Source organism: Ranitomeya variabilis, chromosome 4 (assembly GCF_051348905.1).
Source record: "Ranitomeya variabilis isolate aRanVar5 chromosome 4, aRanVar5.hap1, whole genome shotgun sequence".
NCBI lineage: Eukaryota > Metazoa > Chordata > Amphibia > Anura > Dendrobatidae > Ranitomeya > Ranitomeya variabilis.
In genome coordinates, this window is record NC_135235.1 from 648,077,573 (window position 1) to 648,103,286 (window position 25,714).

The 25,714-nt window shown below is 43.4% G+C and overlaps 1 protein-coding gene across 1 annotated transcript in view; it reads left to right on the plus strand.

Moving 5' to 3' along the window:
* The first annotated feature begins 14,845 nt into the window (after window positions 1-14,845).
* LOC143766148 (uncharacterized) overlaps window positions 14,846-25,714 on the plus strand; it is an 82,078-nt gene continuing 71,209 nt past the window's right edge. The window contains exon 1 of the mRNA XM_077253611.1: window positions 14,846-14,966. The gene's annotated coding sequence lies outside the window, so the exon portion shown is untranslated. The remainder of the gene's footprint in view (window positions 14,967-25,714) is intronic.

Below are 25,714 nucleotides of genomic sequence, written 5' to 3' on the forward strand. Positions count from 1 at the left end.
TCACCCCCAAGGGTGGTTTGCACGTTAATGACCGGGCCAATTTTTACAATTCTGACCACTGTCCTTTTATGAGGTTATAACTCTGGAACGGTTCAACGGATCTTGGCGATTCTGACATTGTTTTCTCGTGACATATTGTACTTCATGTTAGTGGTAAAATTTATTCGATATAACTTGCGTTTATTTGTGAAAAAAAAGGAAATTTGGCGAAAATTTTGAAAATTTCGTCATTTTTCAACTTTGAATTTTTATGCCCTTAAATCACAGACATATGTCATACAAAATACTTAGTAAGTAACATTTCCCACATGTCTACTTTACATCAGCACAATTTTGGAACCAACATTTTTTTTTGTTAGGGAGTTACAAGGGTTAAAATTTGACCAGAAATTTCTCATTTTTACAACACCATTTTTTTTTAGGGACCACATCTCATTTGAAGTCATTTTGAGGGGTCTATCTGATAGAAAATACCCAAGTGTGACACCATTCTAAAAACTGCACCCCTCAAGGTGCTCAAAACCACATTCAAGAAGTTTATTAACCCTTCAGGTGTTTCACAGGAATTTTTGGAATGTTTAAATAAAAATTAACATTTAATTTTTTTTCACACAAAATTTATTTCAGCTCCAATTTGTTTTATTTTACCAAGGGTAAAAGGAGAAAATGGACCCCCAAAGTTGTTGTACAATTTGTCCTGAGTACACTGATACCCAATATGTGGGGGTAAACCACTGTTTGGGCGCATGGCAGAGCTCGGAAGGAAAGGAGCGCCATTTGACTTTTCAATGCAAAATTGACTGGAATTGAGATGGGACGCCATGTTGCGTTTGGAGAGCCCCTGATGTGCCTAAACATTGAAACCCCCTACAAGTGACACCATTTTGGAAAGTAGACCCCCTAAGGAACTTATCTAGATGTGTGGTGAGCACTTTGACCCACCAAGTGCTTCACAGAAGTTTATAATGCAGAGCCGTAAAAATAAAAAATCATATTTTTTCACAAAAATGATCTTTTCGCCCCCAATTTTTTATTTTCCCAAGGGTAAGAGAAGAAATTGGACCCCAAAAAATGTTGTGCAATTTGTCCTGAGTACACTGATACCCCATATGTGGGTGTAAACCATTGTTTGGGCGCATGGCAGAGCTTGGAAGGGAAGGAGCGCCATTTGACTTTTCAATGCAAAATTGACTGGAATTGAGATGGGACGCCATGTTGCGTTTGGAGAGCCCCTGATGTGCCTAAACATTGAAACCCCCAACAAGTGATACCATTTTGGAAATTAGACCCCCTAAGGAACTTATCTAGATGTGTTGTGAGAACTTTGAACCCCCAAGTGTTTCACTACAGTTTATAACGCAAAGCCGTGAAAATAAAAATTCTTTTTTTTTTTCACAAAAATGATTTTTTAGCCCCCAGTTTTGTATTTTCACAAGGGTAACAGGATAAAATAGACCCCAAAAGTTGTTGTCCAATTTGTCCTGAGTACGCTGATACCCCCTATGTGGGGGGGAACCACTGTTTGGGCGCATGACAGAGCTCGGAAGGGAAGGAGCGCCATTTGGAATGCAGACTTAAATGGATTGGTCTGCAGGCATCACGTTGCATTTGCAGAGCCCCTGATGTACCCAAACAGTACAAATCCCACACAAGTGACCCCATATTGGAAACTAGACCTGCCAAGGAACTTATCTAGATGTGTTGTGAGAACTTTGAACCCCCAAGTGTTTCACTAGTGTTTACAACGCAGAGCCGTGAAAATAAAACATATTTTTTTCCCCAAAAAATGATTTTTAGCCCCCCAAATTTTTATTTTCCCAAGGATAACAAGAGAACTTGGACCCCAGAAGTTGTTGTTCAATTTGTCCCGAGTACGCTGATACCCTATATGTTGGGGTAAACCCCTTTTTGGACGCACGGGAGAGCTCAGAAGGGAAGGAGCACTGTTTTACTTTTTCAACGCAGAATTGGCTGGAATTGAGATTGGACGCCATGTCGCGTTTGGAGAGCCCCTGATGTGCCTGAACAGTGGAAACTCCCCAATTCTACCTGAAACCCTAACCCAAACACAACCCTAACCCTAATCCCAACGGTAACCCTAACCACACCCCTAACCCTGACACACCCATAATTCTAATCCCAACCCTAATCCCAACCGTAAATGTAATCCTAACCCTAACTTTACCTCCAACCCTAACCCTAGCCCTAATCCTAGCCCTAACCCTAACTTTAGCCCAAACCCTAACCCTAGCCCTAACCCTAACCCTAGCCCTAATGGGAAAATGGAAATAAATACATTTTTTTAATTTTATTATTTTTCCCTAACTAAGGGGGTGATGAAGGGGGGTTTGATTTACTTTTATAGCGGTTTTTATATCGGATTTTTATGATTGGCAGCTGTCACACAATAAAAGACGCTTTTTATAGCCAAAAAGTTTTTGCGTCTCCACATTTTGAGACCTATAATTTTTCCACATTTTGGTCCACAGAGTCATGTGAGGTCTTGTTTTTTGCAGGACGAGTTGACGTTTTTATTGGTAACATTTTCGGACACGTGACCGTTTTTGATCACTTTTTATTCCGATTTTTGTGAGGCAGAATGACCAAAAACCAGCTATTCATGAATTTCTTTTGGGAGAGGCGTTTATACCGTTCTGCGTTTGGTAAAATTGATAAAGCAGTTTTATTCTTCGGGTCAGTACGATTACAGCAATACCTCATTTATATCATTTTTTTATGTTTTGGCGCTTTTATACGATAAAAACTATTTTATAGAAAAAATAATTATTTTGGTATCGCTTTATTCTCAGGACTATAACTTTTTTTTTTTTTGCTGATGATGCTGTATGGCGGCTCGTTTTTTGCGGGACAAGATGATGTTTTCAGCGGTACCATGATTATTTATATCTGTCTTTTTGATCGCGTGTTATTCCACTTTTTGTTCGGCGGTATGGTAATAAAGCGTTGTTTTTTGCCTCGTTTTTTTTTTTTTTCTTACGGTGTTTACTGAAGGGGTTAACTAGTAGGGCAGTTTTATAGGTTGGGTCGTTACGGACGCGGCGATACTAAATATGTGTACTTTTATTGTTTGTTTTTTTTTATTTAGATAAAGAAATGTATTTATGGGAATAATATATTTTTTTTTAATTATTATTTATTTAGGAATTTTTTTTTTTTTTTTTACACATGTGGAATTTTTTTTTTTAACTTTTTTACTTTGTCCCGGGGGGGACATTACAGATCGATGATCTGATAGTGTGCACAGCACTCTGTCAGATCACCGATCTGACTTAGAGCACTGCAGGCTTACCAAGCGTCTGCACTGAGCAGGCACTCGGTAAGCCACCTTTCTCCCTGCAGGACCCGGATGCCGCGGCCATCTTGGATCCGGGACCTGCAGCGAGGAAGGAGGTAGGAGACCCTCGCAGCAACGCGATCACATCGCGTTGCTCCGGGGGTCTCAGGGAAGCCCGCAGGGAGCCCCCTCCCTGCGCGATGCTTCCCTATACCGCCGGTACACTGCGATCATGTTTGATCGCGGTGTGCCGGGGGTTAATGTGCCGGGGGCGGTCCGTGACCGCTCCTGGCACATAGTGCCGGATGTCAGCTGCGATATGCAGCCGACACCCGGCCGCGATCGGCCGCACTTCCCCCGTGAGCGCGTCCGATCGCGTATGACGTACTATCCCGTCGGTGGTCATACGGGCCCACCCCACCTCGACGGGATAGTACGTCAGATGTCAGGAAGGGGTTAAGCATGTGTGTAACTACCATTATTTCCAGCTATGTTTCCTCACCGATGCCCAGGATGACCTACACACATATATATAAAACATATTTACCTTGTTTTCCCAGTTTTGTTCATTTGAACACAAGAAACCCTCTATTCTCCACGAATGAAATACTTGATATTTCTTTCATCACGCTGTCCTCCATGACCACTGCCTTAAATTTCAGTTGATATAATTCTGTCACATCTGATATAAATAGAATATTTCTTTTATTTTGATAACCATGATAAAGGCCGAAACATTGATTCTGTTTTTTATGCCAAGTGTGTCTGATAGAAAACACGTTATATAGCTCGTTTGCCTGTTGTGCCAAAAGGTTTTCCTATACTATATGCAACTGCTTTTTACGGACGGTACAGTTTTATTGAGGCTCCTTTTCCTGATATTATATTAGACACAACCCCAGATATATGGCCATATATATAAGTGCGCCTGTCAAAAGATAAATAGTAGACAGCACCACCGACTTCACTGGATCAGAGTACCTGACTCGCAGTGCACTCATTGAAGCTTAGCCTCCGGATCTCGGGTGCTCCTCTGAAGAAACATTGAAATGCAGTCCATATAACAAAGAAGAAATAGGCAGCTCTCACCGATCCGTAAAATGGTTTGTCCTTTATTCAGTCACAATATAAAACCTTCATGGATCGGGGGTGTGAAGATAGGAGTGTGCAGGCTCTGACGACGGCCGTTTCGCGCTGGTATAGTCGTGTCCGGTGGGCACTGGAATTTAGCATCTTATATAGAGACTAGATGGTGGCCCGATTCTAAGGCATCGGGTATTCTAGAATGCACAGCCACGTAGTTTATAACACAGCCCACGTAGTATATAGCACAGCCACGTAGTATATAACACAGCCACGTAGTATATAACACAGCCAAGTAGTATATCACACAGCCACGTAGTATATAGCAGTCACATAGTAAATAACACAGCCACGTAGTATATAACACAGCCACTTAGTATATAACACAGCCACGTAGTATATAGCAGCCACATAGTATATAGCACAGCCACGTAGTATATAGCAGCCATAGTATATAGCAGCCACATAGTATATAGCACAGCCCACGTAACACAGACAGCCCCATAGTATATAGCACGGCCACGTAGTATATAGTAGCCATGTAGTATATAACACTGCCCATGTTACAGATGTGCCTTTTCTGGGGTGGCTGGGGGCAGATGTTTTTAGCCAGGGGGGGCCAATAACCATGGTCCCTCTCTAGGCTATTAATATCTGCCCTCAGTCACTGGCTTTCCCACTCTGGCGTAGAAAATTGTGTGGGAGCCCATGCCAGTCTTTTCCATGATTTAACCCTTTAACACAGGGGTCCCCAACCTGTAGCTCGGGAGCCACATGTGGCTCGCGGTCCCATGAATTGTGGCTCGCGGCTGTCTGTCTGCTTGGTGCATTAGCTCCAGTTCTAGCAAACAGGTATGAAGAGCACATCTGAAAATGGTGAATTTTGTGAGCAGCCCTGCACAATAGGGCAGATTTGGATGCAGATATACTGGTCTTAGGGGTTTTGAGATTATTTAAGTATGGTACGCTGGAGACAAGATGATACCACCAGTCAGATGAAGTGTTTGAAGCTGGATGTAACAGTGTCTTGGGAGTGCTTTATAGGAGAATACTGAATAGGGGGTATTGTGGGAACCCCTGGATCTTTGTATACTGCTTTGGGGTGATTGATTTTTGTGGAAAAACTTTGGTTACCATTATATCTGTAATGGGGGCTTTGGTTGCCACTATTGTGAGGGGTATAGAGCATAAAACAAAAAGGAGTACAAGTCACCCGTAAAGATTAAAATATAATATTTATTGTGAATAATTCTAAAAACATGCAATACAAGTGATAAAAGATATATATGTACTTGGACACTTACATAAAATTGTGAAAGACACAAACAAGACCGACCACATTACATAGTGTGCACGGAAACCTATGTATCTGGTAGTGCATATAGCAGCAATTACCACAAGTCCCAGGAAAAAGGATCAGAAAATCAAATCAGTCTCCACAGATGTGGTCCAATACCAAATATCCCAGGAAAAGTGTACTCAGTGCTACTCATATAGATAAATATCTCACCCAGATGGATCCGTGTGTGACGGTCCCCTGAAGAAGCTCAGGCGAAATGCGCATTGGGGCTACGCCTGACCACACACACGGATCCATCTGGGTGAGATATTTATTGGAGACTGATTTGATTTTCTGATCCTTTTTCCTGGGACTTGTGGTAATTGCTGCTATATGCACTACCAGATACATAGGTTTCCGTGCACACTATGTAATGTGGTCGGTCTTGTTTGTGTCTTTCACAATTTTATGTAAGTGTCCAAGTACATATATATCTTTTATCACTTGTATTGCATGTTTTTAGAATTATTCACAATAAATATTATATTTTAATCTTTACGGGTGACTTGTACTCCTTTTTGTTTTATGCTCTATATTCCTGTTGGAGTATGTTTATGCCTGTTTTTGACAGTGCTAGATAGCTATTAATATTTCTGGGTATTTTTTATTTTTTTTTATTTGCACTATTGTGAGGGGGCAGGAGCTGAATGTGGCTCGCGACCCTCTCAAGGCTGGATGTGGCTCGCGACCCTCTCTCAGAGCTGAATATGGCTCTCAAGGTCAGAAACGTTGGGGACCTCTGCTTTTACACCTAGAGCTCCCAAATTTTGCACACACAAACTACTAACATTATTAGTGAGGAATATGTAAAAATATAACAGATATGAAATGGTTTACTGTATGTAATCCATGTCTCATATCCTGTCCGGTTTGGTAAGGACAGTAAAAGCCGGCAATTGAATTACCGGCTTTTATGCTATCTAGCTCTGTATGAAATATAAATAAATGTATATATATACACTCACCGGCCACTTTATTAGGTACACCATGCTAGTAACGGGTTGGACCCCTTTTGCCTTCAGAACTGCCTCAATTCTTCGTGGCATAGATTCAACAAGGTGCTGGAAGCATTCCTCAGAGATTTTGGTCCATATTGACATGATGGCATCACACAGTTGCCGCAGATTTGTCGGCTGCACATCCCAAAGATGCTCCATACAAGGCAGGATGGATCCATGCTTTCATGTTGTTTACGCCAAATTCTGACCCTACCATCCGAATGTCGCAGCAGAAATCGAGACTCATCAGACCAAGCAACGTTTTTCCAATCTTCTACTGTCCAATTTCGATGAGCTTGTACAAATTGTAGCCTCAGTTTCCTGTTCTTAGCTGAAAGGAGTGGTACCCGGTGTGGTCTTCTGCTGCTGTAGCCCATCTGCCTCAAAGTTCGACGCACTGTGCGTTCAGAGATGCTCTTAGGCCTACCTTGGTTGTAACGGGTGGCGATTTGAGTCACTGTTGCCTTTCTATCAGCTCGAACCAGTCTGCCCATTCTCCTCTGACCTCTGGCATCAACAAGGCATTTCCGCCCACAGAACTGCCGCTCACTGGATTTTTTTTCATTCTCTGTAAACCCTAGAGATGGTTGTGCGTGAAAATCCCAGTAGATCAGCAGTTTCTGAAATACTCAGACCAGCCCTTCTGGCACCAACAACCATGCCACGTTCAAAGGCACTCAAATCACCTTTCTTCCCCATACTGATGCTCGGTTTGAACTGCAGGAGATTGTCTTGACCATGTCTACATGCCTAAATGCACTGAGTTGCCGCCATGTGATTGGCTGATTAGAAATTAAGTGTTAACAAGAAGTTGGACAGGTGTACCTAATAAAGTGGCCAGTGAGTGTATAAATATATATATATATATATATGTCTCACTTATATATATATGTCTCACTGATATATATATATATATATATATATATATATATATATATATATATATATATATATATATATATATATACACACAGACTGTATATATGTTTTCACGAATATTTGAGCCCATGGATCCATTATAGGTCCATTTTGCAAGACGGCGAGAAAATAAAACGGATTTTTGAGAAAAAATCGCATCCTCGCATTGAATACGGATCACTGTTCAGGAACTTTTCTGCGTATCTCGGCCGTAAAAAATGGACCGTATTTTTGTACATTAGGTGTGACCCCGGCCTTAAGTGTGATACACACCATGTCACCAAACAATACAGCATCTGTAGACATATACTGTATACAGCCCCACTCACTGATTCCAAGATTGTAGGCACCTGTGATGCTAGTTAGTGGACGCACCTTGATTTAACATGTCTCTTTTGTCACATTATTTTCTGGGGTACCATCATTTCTGTCCAGGCCTATTTCATGAGTTTTATTTTTTTATTCTGTGGCAACATGGTTGAAAAGCAATGTGTGACTTCAATTTGTTCATTTTCATAGATCTTTTATTTATTATTACTTTTGTCAGATTCAAATTATTTCTGACCATTGTGGGTTTTTAAATGAGGGGTACCAACAATTTTGACCACGTGTGTGTTTATGGTAGTGTGGACCCTAGGGGCCACCAATACCATACAGAGTAATGAGAGACTGTGCAGAGTAACAGGGAAATAAGTAGATAAAAGGTGAATGTTATCTGTCCAGAGAATGCAGGGAAAGTGAAATCTTGTAAGAGAATAAGACTGTAAAGGTACCTTCACATTCAGCAACTTTGCAACGAGAACGACAACGATCTGTGACGTTGCAGCGTCCTGGATAGCGATCTCGTTGTGTTTGACATGCAGCAGCGATCTGGATCCCGCTGTGATATCGCTGGTCGGAGCTAGAAGTTCAGAACTTTATTTCGTCGCTGATCACCCGCTGTCATCGTTGGATCGGCGTGTGTGACGCCGATCCAGCGACGTGTTCACTTGTAACCAGGGTAAATATCGGGTTACTAAGTGCAGGGCCGCGCTTAGTAACCCGATATTTACCCTAATTACCATTGTAAAAGTAAAAAAAAAAAAACAGTACATACTCACATTCTGATGTCTCGTCACGTCCCCTGGCGTCCACGGGGTTAAAACTGCTTTCGGCAGGAGCGCTGCTGCCGAGAGCTTCCTGCACTGACTGTGTCAGTGCCGGCCGTAAAGCAGAGCACAACGGTGTCACCGCTGTTACTTAGCAAATAGATAATGGCTGCGCTCAATTTTACTGTGCTAAAGCAAGGAAATGTGCGATACATGAAATGTGAATAGCATACTGGTTGTGAAATCTATGAAAAAACACATGCGATGCTTAGCACAAGATTTGGCCAAAAGTTGTGAGCCCATCCACCAAACGTCAAGGTAATCTCAGATCGGATGGGTAACTAACCTGTCTGCCTAGTGTGAACACTTACCTATGGCTAATAACATGGTAAAGCCTGCATTTATAGGAAGTAAAGCACTAGGGTGGAACAGTAGAAGGTCACCAACATCATATTAGAACCCAAATAGGGTATATTTAGTCCAGAAAAAATGGGACCAAAAGCAGGAACATATTGGACCACTGCATTTAAATCGACAAAAACAAATAGAAAAAAAGCAGCATAAAGTCCGGATAAATATATATAACAAACTTTATTAGTAATAATTCCAGGCTTAAAAACGACAGAGGGAAATGATCCCCGTGCTGTACTCAGCACGCACCTAAATGAACAGGGGATAGGTGCCTATAGTATACATATATCCACATTGTAACCGAAACAGGTATCACAAAAAATCAAAGTGACTGTGCAATAAATAGGATTCAAACACCTGCATTAAACCCACAGGTCCATACGATTGTATAGAAAGCACATTTCACACTGAATAGAAAATACTATACATACCAGTTAGTATAAAGAGAAATCACGGCGTGGACTGGCACCTCACCCCCGTATCCCCCGTGCCAGTCCACGCCGTGATTTCTCTTTACACTAAGGCCGGCGTCACACATGCGAGTTTTACGGACGTAAGAGCGCAGAAACTACGTCCGTAAAACTCGCATAACATACGGCACAATTATTCTCAATGGGGCTGCTCCTATTAGCCGTATATTACGGTTCAGTATTATACGGCTTTCTACGGGCGTACAAAATCGCAGCATGCTGCGTTTGTCAGTGTATTGCGCAAAAAAATCGCCAATGAAAGTCTATGGGGGTGAGAAAAATACGGATTCCACACGGACCAGCAGTGTGACTTGCGAGAAATACGCAGCGGTGTTAGTGAAAAGTCGGTAATTCAATTGCCGGCTTTTCATTTCTCCTGCACAAACCCGACAGGATATGAGACATGGTTTACATACAGTAAACCATCTCATATCCCCCTTTTTTTTGCATATTCCACACTACTAATGTTAGTAGTGTGTATGTGCAAAATTTCAGCGCTGTAGCTGCTAAAATAAAGGGTTCTGGCACTTGGCCACTCTCTTCCCACTCCCTGTAGCGGTGGGATATGGGGTAATGAAGGGTTAATGCCACCTTGCTATTGTAAGGTGACATTAAGCCAGATTAATAATGGAGAGGCGTCAATTATGACACCTATCCATTATTAATCCAATTGTTTGAAAGGGTTAAAAAAACACACACACACATGATTTAAAAGTATTTTAATGAAATAAACACAGCGGTTGTTGTAATAATTTATTGTTCTCTCAATCCATTTCCAGGCCCTCGCTTGGCAAAATAATAAACGCACAAGATACATACCTTCTGATGTCAGATCACTTCCCACGATGTAATCCATCTGAAGGGGTTAATTATTTTACAGGCACGAGCCCTGCTAATGCACTCGCTCGTGCCTGTAATTCCCCGGCGAATGAATGAAATGTAGGTCATTGACCTACATTTCCTTCAGTCGCGGTGAGGCGCCCTCTGGTGGATGTCCTCATCTGACCTGGAGCGTGGGAAAAAGTTCCCAGGCTGCAGTTCATGAGAACATCCAGCAGGGGCGCATCACCGCGACTCAATGTAAGTACAGATCCAGCTTTCCTTTCAGCACCCGGGGATTACAGGCACGAGCGAGTGGTTTATCGCAGCTCGTGCCTGTAATATTAGTTAACCCCTTCAGATGGATTACCTCGTTGGACGTGATCTGACATCAGAAGGTATGTATCTTGTGCGTTTATTATTTTGCCAAGCGAGGGCCTGGAAATGGATTGCGAGAGCAATAAATTATTACAACAACCGCTGTGTTTATTTCATTAAAATACTTTTAAATCATGTGTGTGTGTGTTTTTTTAACCCTTTCAAACAATTGGATTAATAATGGATAGGTGTCATAATTGACGCCTCTCCATTATTAATCTGCCTTAATGTCACCTTACAATAGCAAGGTGGCATTAACCCTTCATTACCCCATATCCCACCGCTACAGGGAGTGGGAAGAGAATGGCCAAGTGCCAGAATAGGCGCGTCTTCCAGATGTGCCTTTTCTGGGGTGGCTGGGGGCACATGTTTGTAGCCAGGGGGGCCAATAACCATGGACCCTCTCCTGGCTATTAATATCTGCCCTCAGTCACTGGCTTTACCACTCTGGCGGAGAAAATTGCGCGGGAGCCCACGCCAATTTTTTCCGCCATTTAACCCTTTATTTTAGCAGCTACAGCGCGGACATTTTGCACATACACACTACTAACATTAGTAGTGTGGAATATGCAAAAAAAAAGGGGATATGAGATGGTTTACTGTATGTAAACCATGTCTCATATCCTGTCGGGTTTGGGAAGGAGAAATGAAAAGCCGGCAATTGAATTACCGGCTTTTCACAGATATCGCGCTGAATGAAATCTAAATACAGAATATATATATATGTGTCTCAATGACATATATATATATATATATATATATATATATATATATATATATATACTGTATATATGTTTTCCCTAACATTTGAGCACATAAATCCATTAGATGTCGGTTTTGCAAGCCTGCGTGAAAATCTCGCAGTACGGATGCCATACGGATTACATACGGAGGATGCCATGCGCAAAATACGCTGACACACCCTGACTACGGATCACTATTTTGGGAACATTTCTCCGTATTACGGCCGTAGTACGGACGTATAATACGTGGCGTATTGTCTTACGCCAAGTGTGACTCCAGCCTAACTGGTATGTATAGTATTTTCTATTCAGTGTGAAATGTGCTTTCTATACAATCGTATGGACCTGTGGGTTTAATGCAGGTGTTTGAATCCTATTTATTGCACAGTCACTTTGATTTTTTGTGATACCTGTTTCGGTTACAATGTGGATATATGTATACTATAGGCACCTATCCCCTGTTCATTTAGGTGCGTGCTGAGTACAGCACGGGGATCATTTCCCTCTGTCGTTTTTAAGCCTGGAATTATAGGAAGGTCAGAACCAACTGTGTTTGGATGTAATTAAAATCACAGCATGGTGAAGGGCGGGGCGTTCAAGTCAGAAAAAACAGTACATAGTAAATATAGAAAAACTGACTGAACATGTGTCACCGCTGTTACTGCCGGCGCTGACACATTCAGTGCAGGGAAGCTCTCGGCAGCGCGGCATTAGCAGCGCTCCTGCCGAAAGCAGTTTTAACCCTGTGGACGCCGGTGGGGGACGTGACAGACATCAGAATGTGAGTATGTAGTGTTTTTTTTTTTTTTTTACTTTTACAATGGTAACCAGGGTAAATATCGGGTTACTAAGCGCGGCCCTGCACTTAGTAACCCGATGTTTACCCTGGTTACCCGGATGCTGCAGGGGGACTTTGGCATCATTGAAGAGTTTCAACGATGCCGAAGTCGTTCCCCTAATCGTTGGTCGCTGGAGAGAGCTGTCTGTGTGACAGCTCCCCAGCGACCACACAACGACTTACCAACGATCACGGGCAGGTCGTATCGCTGGTCGTGATCGTTGGTAAATCGTTTAGTGTGAAGGTACCTTAAGGAGTCAGGGAACAAGAAACAGTACAAAGTAACTCGATTAAAAATCAAGTATGGAGAGAGAGGTTACCTGTATCACATAAGTGCCAGGAACCTGAAGGAAGACAGAGGTGCAGTGGTAGGTGTTGCCTGATATGGTGTGGCCCGTTTGCCTCCTCCACTATATATTGGGTAAAATTATGAGAATTACTCAAAATTATCTGCATAAGTTTCTTCAGCTTTAAGGCTATGTGCACACGTCCGGAATTGCCGCTGAAATTCCGCAACTGTGCCGCGGGTAAAACGCATGTGGAATTGGCCTATGCAGCATCAATAGTAAAAAGACCTAATGTTAAAAATGGAAACGGAAGCATTGCGAGGAGCGGGAAGGCTGCCGGGGCTGCATAGAAATGAAGTCATGTGCGTCTGAAACGCGTTGCTATGCTGACTCTGCTATTTAGCATATTTTCATATTTTATCTATTGTTCAATAAATTTAGTGATTTCCTGTAAGTTGGATTTTCTTTACATTTTATTTACATTTGGTCCCAGGGAATCCGTGCTTCTGTGCGCCTAGAGCATGGGCAAGCTGTTTTTTTTCTATTTTATCTGCAAGAGAGTTGCATCTCCCTCTTCTCCGCACAGACCCCCTCCTCCTCAAGACCCCCTTCTCCGCACAGCCCCACATCATCCCTTCTCCGCACAGCCCCACATCACCCCCCTTTCTCCGCGCAAACCCACATCACCCCCCTTTCTCTGCACAGCCCCACATCACTCATGTTTTTCCGCACAGCCCCACATCACCCCCGCTTTCTCTGCACAGCCCCACATCACCCCTTTCTCCGCACAGCCCTGCATCACCCCTTTCTCCGCACAGCCCTGCATCACCTCCCTTCTCCGCACAGCCCCGCATCACTCCCCCTTTCTCCACAAAGCCCCACATCAACCCCCCTTTCTCCGTACAGCCCCACATCAACCCCCCCTTTCCCTGCACAGCCCCATATCACACCCTTCTCTGCACAGCCCCATATCACCCTCTTTTCTCCGTCCAGCCCACATCACCCCCCTTTCTCCGCACAGCCCCACATCAACCCCCACTTTCTCCGCACAGCCCCACATCAAGCCCCCTTCTCCTCAAAGCCCATCACCCCCTTCTCCCCACATCACCCCCCCTTCTCCACACAGCCCCACATCAACCCCCTTTCTCCGCACAGCCTCACATCACCCCTTCTCCGCACAACCCCTCATCAACCCCCCTTTCTCTGCACAGCTCCACATCAACCCCCCCTTTCTCCGCACAGCCCATCAACCCCCCCTTTCTCCGCACAGCCCATCACCCCTACTTTCTCCACACAACCCCACATCACCCCTTTCTCCGCACAACCCCACATCACCCTTCTCCGCACAGCCCCTCATCAACCCCCCTTTCCACGCACAGCCCAACATCACCCCCCTTTATACGCACAGCCCCTTATGCCCCCCTTCTACCCAGTCCTTCATCATCCCCTTCTCCACACAGCCCCTCATCCCTATGTATCCCCTCGTCAACCCTTTCCAAAATACAGCCTCAGAGCCTCACACCGAGTCCTGTCTCCTCATTCCTATCAGTACAAGGGACGAGGATGAAGTTGGGTTCTTATTAGTCAGTTTCTTATTCAGCAATTTTTTATTTTCTTTTTTTTTATAGGTTTAACAACAAATAATAATCATCACAATAATAAAACACAATGCAGCGAGGAGCCCTGATGTGAATACACTTAAAAACAGCTACAAAAATTATAAAACTGGCACAAAAATGGGCATCAAAGGGCACCGAAGGGCGTTAATGAAAGGGTTAAATGACTTTGGGCCACTGATACCACAGTGCATACATATAGAACAGGGCGCCCCACATCAAAACCAGGTATCTCCAGCCTGGCCCAATTGGGTTCTGGGCATCAGAACTGGTCGATTTTGGCCATTTGATGCGCATTTTTGTGCCAGTTTATAATTTTTGGAGCTGTTGTTAAGTGTATTCACATCAGGGCTCCTCACTGCATTGTGTGTCATTATTGTGATGATTATTATTTGTTGTTAAACCTATAAAAAACAGAAAAGAAAAAATTGCCGAATAAGAAACCAGCTTCGGCCTCCTGTACAGGGGTCCAGTGTGCAGCCCCTCATTTCCCAGCTCTCTTTTCTCCAGCAGCCTCAGCATAACAGGACTCCCTGCTCTCGGGTCTTCACTGTGGCCTGAAGGAGACCCCGCCCCTTCTGGCGACATCTTCCCGTCACATGACTATGACGTCAGCAAAGGTCCTTTAGACCTCTTGGATTTCGCCTCTACAATAGATGTAATATTTGGCTCTGCAGGTGGAGGTAGGTGCTGGAGATTCCCCATTACTAAGGACTATAACGCTTTCTTCCCTCTCCTCTGATAGATACATACGGCCCAACTAGGAAGAACCGGAAGTCAGGAAACACATATTGCTTCCATAGTACAGCGCCCCTGTCTGACACAGTATAAGGTTGAGCCTAGAGTGTATGGGCTCCTTCCAGGTCCTGACTGCAGCCCATACAGTGTAGCCGGCTCACTACTGAAGATGCTAGAGTGTATGGGCTCCTGTCAGGTATAAATTATTAAAGCCAGTAGAATATATGGGCTCCTGCCAGGTCCTGACTGCAGCCCATACAGTCTAGCCGGCTCACTGGTGAAGACACTAGACCGTACAGGCTCCTGTCAGGTATATATTATTGTAGATATAGACCGTACAGGCTCAGGTATATATTATTGTAGATACAGACTGTATGGGCTCCTGTCAGGTATATATTATTGTAGATACAGACTGTATGGGCTCCTGTCAGGTATATATTATTGTAGATACAGACTGTATGGGCTCCTGTCAGGTATATATTATTGTAGATATAGACTGTACGGGCTCCTGTCAGGTATATATTATTGTAGATATAGACTGTACGGGCTCCTGTCAGGTATATATTATTGTAGATATAGACTGTACAGGCTCCTGTCAGGTATATATTATTGTAGATACAGACTGTATGGGCTCCTGTCAGGTATATATTATTGTAGATACAGACTGTACGGGCTCCTGTCAGGTATATATTATTGTAGATACAGACTGTACGGGCTCCTGTCAGGTATATATTATTGTAGATATAGACTGTACGGGCTCCTGTCAGGTATATATTATTGTAGATACAGACTGTACGGGCTCCTGTCAGGTATATATTATTGTAGATACAGACTGTACGGGCTCCTGTCAGGTATATATTATTGTAGATATAGACTGTACGGGCTCCTGTCAGGTATATATTATTGTAGATACAGACTGTACGGGCTCCTGTCAGGTATATATTATTGTAGATACAGACTGTACGGGCTCCTGTCAGGTATATATTATTGTAGATATAGACTGTACGGACTCCTGTCAGGTATATATTATTGTAGATACAGACTGTATGGGCTCCTGTCAGGTATATATTATTGTAGATACAGACTGTACGGGCTCCTGTCAGGTATATATTATTGTAGATACAGACTGTATGGGCTCCTGTCAGGTATATATTATTGTAGATATAGACTGTACGGACTCCTGTCAGGTATATATTATTGTAGATACAGACTGTATGGGCTCCTGTCAGGTATATATTATTGTAGATACAGACTGTATGGGCTCCTGTCAGGTATATATTATTGTAGATATAGACTGTACGGACTCCTGTCAGGTATATATTATTGTAGATACAGACTGTATGGGCTCCTGTCAGGTATATATTATTGTAGATATAGACTGTACGGACTCCTGTCAGGTATATATTATTGTAGATATAGACTGTATGGGCTCCTGTCAGGTATATATTATTGTAGATATAGACTGTACAGGCTCCTGTCAGGTATATATTATTGTAGATATAGACTGTACGGGCTCCTGTCAGGTATATATTATTGTAGATACAGACTGTACGGGCTCCTGTCAGGTATATATTATTGTAGATATAGACTGTACGGGCTCCTGTCAGGTATATATTATTGTAGATATAGACCGTACAGGCTCAGGTATATATTATTGTAGATACAGACTGTATGGGCTCCTGTCAGGTGTATATTATTGTAGATACAGACTGTACAGGCTCCTGTCAGGTATATATTATTGTAGATACAGACTGTATGGGCTCCTGTCAGGTGTATATTATTGTAGATACAGACTGTACAGGCTCCTGTTATGTATATATTATTGTAGATATAGACTGTACGGGCTCCTGTCAGGTGTATATTATTGTAGATATAGACTGTACGGGCTCCTGTCAGGTATATATTATTGTAGATATAGACTGTACGGGCTCCTGTCAGGTATATATTATTGTAGATATAGACTGTATGGGCTCCTGTCAGGTATATATTATTGTAGATATAGACTGTACGGACTCCTGTCAGGTATATATTATTGTAGATATAGACTGTACGGGCTCCTGTCAGGTATATATTATTGTAGATATAGACTGTATGGGCTCCTGTCAGGTATATATTATTGTAGATATAGACTGTACGGGCTCCTGTCAGGTATATATTATTGTAGATATACTGTAGACTGTACGGGCTCCTGTCAGGTATATATTATTGTAGATATAGACTGTACGGGCTCCTGTCAGGTATATATTATTGTAGATATAGACTGTACGGGCTCCTGTCAGGTATATATTATTGTAGATATAGACTGTACGGGCTCCTGTCAGGTATATATTATTGTAGATATAGACTGTACGGGCTCCTGTCAGGTATATATTATTGTAGATATAGACTGTACGGGCTCCTGTCAGGTATATATTATTGTAGATACAGACTGTACGGGCTCCTGTCAGGTGTATATTATTGTAGATACAGACTGTACGGACTCCTGTCAGGTATATATTATTGTAGATATAGACTGTACGGGCCCCTGTCAGGTATATATTATTGTAGATACAGACTGTACGGGCTCCTGTCAGGTGTATATTATTGTAGATATAGACTGTACGGGCTCCTGTCAGGTGTATATTATTGTAGATATAGACTGTACGGGCTCCTGTCAGGTATATATTATTGTAGATACAGACTGTACGGGCTCCTGTCAGGTGTATATTATTGTAGATATAGACTGTACGGGCTCCTGTCAGGTATATATTATTGTAGATATAGACTGTATGGGCTCCTGTCAGGTATATATTATTGTAGATATAGATTGTACGGGCTCCTGTCAGGTATATATTATTGTAGATATAGACTGTACAGGCTCCTGTCAGGTATATATTATTGTAGATATAGACTGTATGGGCTCCTGTCAGGTATATATTACTGTAGATATAGACTGTATGGGCTCCTGTCAGGTATATATTATTGTAGATATAGACTGTATGGGCTCCTGTCAGGTATATATTATTGTAGATACAGACTGTATGGGCTCCTGTCAGGTATATATTATTGTAGATATAGACTGTACGGGCTCCTGTCAGGTATATATTATTGTAGATATAGACTGTATGGGCTCCTGTCAGGTATATATTATTGTAGATACAGACTGTATGGGCTCCTGTCAGGTATATATTATTGTAGATATAGACTGTACGGGCTCCTGTCAGGTATATATTATTGTAGATACAGACTGTATGGGCTCCTGTCAGGTATATATTATTGTAGATATAGACTGTACGGGCTCCTGTCAGGTATATATTATTGTAGATACAGACTGTATGGGCTCCTGTCAGGTATATATTATTGTAGATATAGACTGTACGGGCTCCTGTCAGGTATATATTATTGTAGATATAGACTGTATGGGCTCCTGTCAGGTATATATTATTGTAGATACAGACTGTACGGGCTCCTGTCAGGTATATATTATTGTAGATATAGATTGTACAGGCTCCTGTCAGGTGTATATTATTGTAGATATAGACTGTACGGACTCCTGTCAGGTATATATTATTGTAGATATAGACTGTATGGGCTCCTGTCAGGTATATATTATTGTAGATATACACTGTACGGTCTCCTGTCAGGTATATATTATTGTAGATATAGACTGTACGGACTCCTGTCAGGTATATATTATTGTAGATACAGACTGTACGGGCTCCTGTCAGGTATATATTATTGTAGATATAGATTGTACGGGCTCCTGTCAGGTGTATATTATTGTAGATATAGACTGTACGGGCTCCTGTCAGGTGTATATTATTGTAGATATAGACTGTACGGGCTCCTGTCAGGTATATATTATTGTAGATATAGACTGTACGGGCTCCTGTCAGGTATATATTATTGTAGATATAGACTGTACGGGCTCCTGTCAGGTGTATATTATTGTAGATACAGACTGTACGGACTCCTGTCAGGTGTATATTATTGTAGATACAGACTGTATGGGCTCCTGTCAGGTATATATTATTGTAGATACAGACTGTACGGGCTCCTGTCAGGTGTATATTATTGTAGATATAGACTGTACGGGCTCCTTCCTGGTATATATTATTGTAGATATAGACTGTACGGGCTCCTGTCAGGTGTATATTATTGTAGATATAGACTGTACGGGCTCCTGTCAGGTATATATTATTGTAGATATAGACTGTACAGGCTCCTGTCAGGTGTATATTATTGTAGATATAGACTGTACGAGCTCCTGTCAGGTATATATTATTGTAGATACAGACTGTACAGGCTCCTGTCAGGTATATATTATTGTATATATAGACTGTACGGGCTCCTGTCAGGTATATATTATTGTATGTACAGACTGTACGGGCTCCTGTCAGGTATATATTACTGTAGATATACTGTAGACTGTACGGGCTCCTGACAGGTATATATTAGTGATGATATCAGAATGTATGGGCTCCTGTCAGGTATATATTATTGTAGATATAGACTGTACGGGCTCCTGACAGGTATATATTAGTGATGATATCAGAATGTATGGGCTCCTGTCAGGTGTATATTAGTGATGATATCAGACTGTATGGGCCTCTGTGAGGTATATATTACAGTAGTGATATCAGAATGTACGGCTCCTGTCAGGTATATATTAGTGATGATATCAGAATGTATGGGCCCCTGTCAGGTATATATTACTGATGATATCAGAATGTATGGGCCCCTCACAAAGGAACAGCGCACCACCGGGTGTAGTAATCCAAAAAAATCTTTATTCAGCCATAAAGCATCAAAGCGACGTTTCGACCATATGTTGGTCTTTTTCAAGCATGCTTGAAAAAGACCAACATATGGTCGAAACGTCGCTTTGATGCTTTATGGCTGAATAAAGATTTTTTTGGATTACTACACCCGGTGGTGCGCTGTTCCTTTGTGAGAATCTGAAGTTTTACCCAGGAGGGTTCCCTGGATATGGAACGAGCGCCCAAATGAGTGAGTGCTGTCAGCCATCCTTATACTTTGCTTAATGTATGGGCCCCTGTCAGGTATATATTACTGATGATATCAGAATGTATGGGCCCCTGTCAGGTATATATTACTGATGATATCAGAATGTACGGCTCCTGTCAGGTATATATTAGTGATGATATAATAATGTATGGGCCCCTGTCAGGTATATATTAGTGATGGTATCAGAATGTATGGGCCCCTGTCAGGTATATATTACTGATGATATCAGAATGTACGGCTCCTGTCAGGTATATATTACTGATGATATCAGAATGTACGGCTCCTGTCAGGTATATATTAGTGATGGTATCAGAATGTATGGGCTCCTGTCAGGTATATATTAGTGATGATATCAGAATGTATGGGCCCCTGTCAGGTATATATTAGTGATGGTATCAGAATGTATGGGCCCCTGTCAGGTATATATTACTGATGATATCAGAATGTATGGGCCCCTGTCAGTTATGCTGCGATTGTTCTCGTATGCTGATTCGGCATGAAAAAATAATCACAGATGTGATCTGCCCCATAGATTAACACTAGTCCGAGTGCCATACGATGTTTTCTCACATAGCGCTCATCCGTATTCTATGCTAGTGTGACCCCGGCCTTAAACTTATGAAGCGACACAGACCACCTGCAGTTCAGCCATCATCAATATTTAAATTACAAGTTTTTCACCATCAAAAAAAATGCTAAGTTTAACCTACCACCAGCACCTATACGCCCTTATACACACCCTTCTAGAGTGCTGTGCATACCGTATATACTCGAGTATAAGCCGAAATTTTCAGCCCACTTTTTTGTGCAGAAAGTGACCCTCTCGGCTTATACTCGAGTCATTGTCGGCGGGGGAGGGGGAGCGGCAGCTGTCACATACTCACCTGCTCCTGGCACGATCCCTGCGTGTCCTATGGTCTCCGGGCAGCTCTTCCTGTGTTCAGCGGTCACGTGGTACCGCTCATTAAAGTAATGAATTTGGACGCATATTGATTACTTTAATGAGCGGAACGTGACCGCTGAACATAGGAAGATGCTGCCGGCTCCCGGAGACCATCTGACAGTGAGAAGCTGCCAGGGACCGCGCCGGGAGCAGGTGAGTATGACGGGGGGAGGTGAGCATTGCGTGATGTTCACCTCTCCCCGTTCCACCGCAGGGCGCCGCTCTGTCTTCCGTCCTCTGGCTGTAACTGTTCAGGTCAGAGGGCGCAATGACGTAGTTAGTGTGCGCGCCGCCCTTTGCCTGAACAGTCAGTGCAGAGGATGGAAGACAGAGCAGCGCGCAGCGGTGGAATGTGGAAGGTGACTATCGCAAGTGCCGGGGGCCTGAGCGAAGAGAGGTGAGTATGTGATTTTTTTATTTTAATCGCAGAAACAGCATATGGGGCATAATGTGTGGAGCATCGTATGGGGCATAATGTGTGGAGCATCTCATGGGGCATAATGTGTGGAGCATCTCATGGGGCATAATCAGTGGAGCATCTCATGGGGCATAATCTATGGAGCATCTTATGGTGCCATCAACCTTTATGCAGCATTGTATGGGGCAAAAGTTTCTATGGAGCATGTCATGGGCCATTAACATTTGTGCTTCATTATATTAAGCATATTTTAATATGCAGCATCTTCTGGGGCCATCATGAACTGTATGGAGCATTATATGGGGCTCCTGATTCAATATGGATATTCAAAAACACTTAACCTACTGATGTCTCAATTAATTTTACTTTTATTGGTATCTATTTTTATTTTTGACATTTACCGGTAGCTGCTGCATTTTCCACCCTAGGCTTATACTCGAGTCAATAAGTTTTCCCAGTTTTTTGTGGCAAAATTAGAGGGGTCGGCTTATACTCGGGTCGGCTTCTACTTGAGTATATATGTTCCTAAGCCAATGTGCATAATGTAAGTAACTTCTTATACTCACCTACGGGGCGGTTCGGTGTTATGTTTGGTGCTGGTCTTAATCCGGCGCAGTCCTTCCCGTGGATGATGTGTTCTACATCATCCACACAACCTCCCTCATCATGCTTCTGTGCAGGAACATTTCTCTGCCAAGCACAAAGCAAAGTACCACAAAGGGCAGAAAGAAGTGCGCTTGCAAAGGAGATCGATGGAAGACACCGTGTGGATGACACAGGAAGCATCGACTCAAAGAAAGAAGGATGGTGATAGAAGAGAAGGCACCGGATTAATACTAGCGAAGCCCATTGGATGGGGCTAGGCAAGTCTAATATGCCACTATCTTAAGGGCATACAGATAGTGTTTGTGCTTTATAAAATGCCGTATATAAGGGTATACAGGCAGTGGGCCTACTATATATACACAGCATTCTAGAATGCTGTATATAAGTGCATATAGATGGTGGTCGTACTTTATTTGGGGGGGGGGGACAGAAACAATGATTGAATACCCTGTATGTAGTAAGTAAACGGCTATAGTGCAAGAAAATATAGGGTACTTAGTTAACACGTTTTTTTGATTAAAAAAAATTGCAAAAGCAATCCCACCACTTCGTGGTGCATGTAATTGGGACAGTCCTAACTAATATTAAAAACCTTAATATACACTGCTCAAAAATATAAAGGGAACACTAAAATCCCACATCCCAGATATCACTGAATGAAATATTCCAGTTGTAAATCTTTATTCATTACATAGTGGAATGTGTTGAGAACAATAAAACCTAAAAAGGAACAACGTAAATCACAACTAATATCCCACAGAGGTCTGGAGTTGGAATGATGCTCTAAATCAAAGTGGAAAATGAAGTTATAGGCTGATACAATTTCAGTGGAAATGCCTCAAGACAAGGAAATGATGCTCAGTAATGTGTGTGGCCTCCACGTGCGTGCATGATCTCCCTACAATGCCTGGGCATGCTCCTAATGAGGCGGTGGATGTTATCCTGAGGGATGTCCTCAGACCTGGAATAAAGCATCCGCCAACTCCTGGCCAGTCTGTGGTGCAACGTGACATTGGTGGATGGAGCAAGACATGATGTCCCAGATGTGTGCGATAGGATTAAGGGCTAGTGGAAGGGCAGGCCAGTCCTTAGCATCAATGCCTTCATCTTGCAGGAACTGCTGACACCCTCCAGCCACATGAGGTCTGGCATTGTCCTGCATTAGGAGGAACCCAGGGCCCAATGCACCAGCATATGGTCTCACAAGGGGTCTGAGGATCTCATCTCGGTACCTAATGGCAGTCAGGCTATCTCTGGCGAGCACATGGAGGGCTGTGCGGCCCTCCAAAGAAATGCCACCCCACACCATTACTGACCCACTGCCAAACCGGTCATGGTGAAGGATGTTGCAGGCAGATCTCTCTCCACGGTGTCTCCAGACTCTGTCACGTCTGTCATATGTGCTCAGTGTGAACCTGCTTTCATCTGTGAAGAGCACAGGGCGCCGGTAGTGAATTTGCCAATCCTGGTGTTCTGTGGCAAATGCAAAGCGTCCTGCACGGTGTTGGGCTGTGAGCACAACTCCCATCTGTGGTCGTCAGGCACTCAGACCATCGTCATGGAGTCGGTTTCTAACCGTTTGTGCAGACACATGCACATTTGTGGCCTGCTGGAGGTCATTTTGCCGGGCTCTGGCAGTGCTCCTCCTATTCCCCCTTGCACAAAGGCTGAGGTAGCAGTCCTGCTGCTGGGTTGTTGCCTTCCTACAGCCCCCTCCACGTCTCCTGGTGTACTGGCCTGCCTCCTGGTAGCGCCTCCAGCATCTGGACACTACGCTGACAGACACAGCAAACCTTCTTGCCACAGCTCGCATTGATGTGCCATCCTTGATGAGCTGCACTACCTGAGCCACTTGTGTGGGTTGTAGAGTCCGTCTCGTGCTACCACGAATGTGAAAGCACAACCAGCATTCAAAAGTGACCAGAACATCAGCCAGAAAGCATTGGTACTGAGATGTGGTCTGTGGTCCCCACCTGCAGAACCACTCCTTTATTGAGGGGGTCTTGATAATTGCCAATAATTTCCATCTGTTGTCTATTCCATTTGCACAGCAGCATGTGAAATTGATTTTTAAACAGTGTTGCTTCCTAAGTGGACAGTTTGATTTCACAGACGTTTAATGTACTTGGAGTTATATTCTGTTGTTTAAGTGTTCCCTTTAGTTTTTTGAGCAGTGTATATTGATGTGGTTTCCCATTGCTGTGTCCAATAGGTGGGCCCAATCCTTCTCATCCCTTATCCACATGCATGTCACATGACAAAATAGTAATGTTTTAAATTTTAGACTTAGGACTGTCCAAATTACAGTCACCGTGAAGTGGTGGGATGGCTTCGGCTTTTTTTTTTTACATAAAAAAAGTTAACTTAATACCCTATATTATTTTCATGCACTATGCTATTTATTTACTGCAGGGTATTCAATCATGTTTCAGTCTGGTTTTTTTTCTGTTCAGAGGCCAGTGTGAATGTGTACTTACACGCTGCATGCACACCATTTCAATTATTTTTTTTATTTATTTTTTAACGGGGAAAACCTGGTCACAGATTCCCTTTAACTCCTTAATGACCAATACACCTTTTTACTGATCTAAGATGTAAGAGAATAGCATCCTCAGACAGGTGGAACCCTGCAGCTGTTGGCTGTACAATATAGGCTACTTTCACACTAGCGTCGTGTATTGCACGTCGCTATGCGTCGTTTTGTAGAAAAAACGCATCCTGCAAAAGTGCTTGCAGGATGCGTTTTTCTCCATAGACTTGTATTAGCGACGCAGTGCCACACGTCGCAACCGTCACCACCAAAAAAAGTTACATGTAACGTTTTTTGGTGCGTCGTGAGCATCTTTTCCGATCGCACATGCGCGGCCGGAACTCCGCCCCCGCTTCCCCGCACATCACAATGGGGCAGCGGATGCGTTGGAAAATTGCATCTGCTGCCCCCGTTGTGCGGCGGTTTCACAGCTAGCGTCGGTGCGCCGCAACGTCGCATAGCGACGTGCAGTGCACGACGCTAGTGTGAAAGTAGCCATAGCTGACAAAATGCTGCATCAGCCACAATCAGTGTGGCACTGACCTTGGCTTTTTAAACCCCTTAAATGCTGCTGTCAAGTGACTTAAGTAGCTGAATGGTTAAGGCTATGTGCGCACGTTGCAGATTTGCTTGAGGAAATTTCTGCATGGTTACTGCATCTCTCAGGCTAGTTTCACACTAGCGTTTACCTGATCTGCGGCAAGCTGCGGACTTCCTCCGCGAAGCCTCGGCCGCACCTCCGCCGCTAGCTCCGCCTACTTCTGCATGCGGCCCGCATGCGACCTCCATACCTATCTTTAACATTAGGTACGCAGGTCGTGCGGCTGTATGCGGATGCCGCCGCATGCGTCGTTTTGACGATGCGGAAAAAAAAAATGCTACAAGCTGCGTCCTACGCTGGTCGCCGCATCGTCAAAACAAAATCCCACAACAGCCAGCACCAGTCCCCCCCCCCAAAAAAAAATCCCACAACAGCCAGCAGCAGTCCCCCCCCCCCACAAGTAGGTCAGGGGTCCCCCAATAGCCTGCAGCAATCCCCCCCCCAACAAAATCCCACAACAGCCAGCAGCAGTCCCCCCCCCCACACAAAATCCCACAACAGCCAGCAGCATTTCCCCCCCCCCCAAATCGCACCACAGGGGTCCCCCACAATAGCCCGCAGCAGCAGAGCCCCTCAAAATCCCACCAC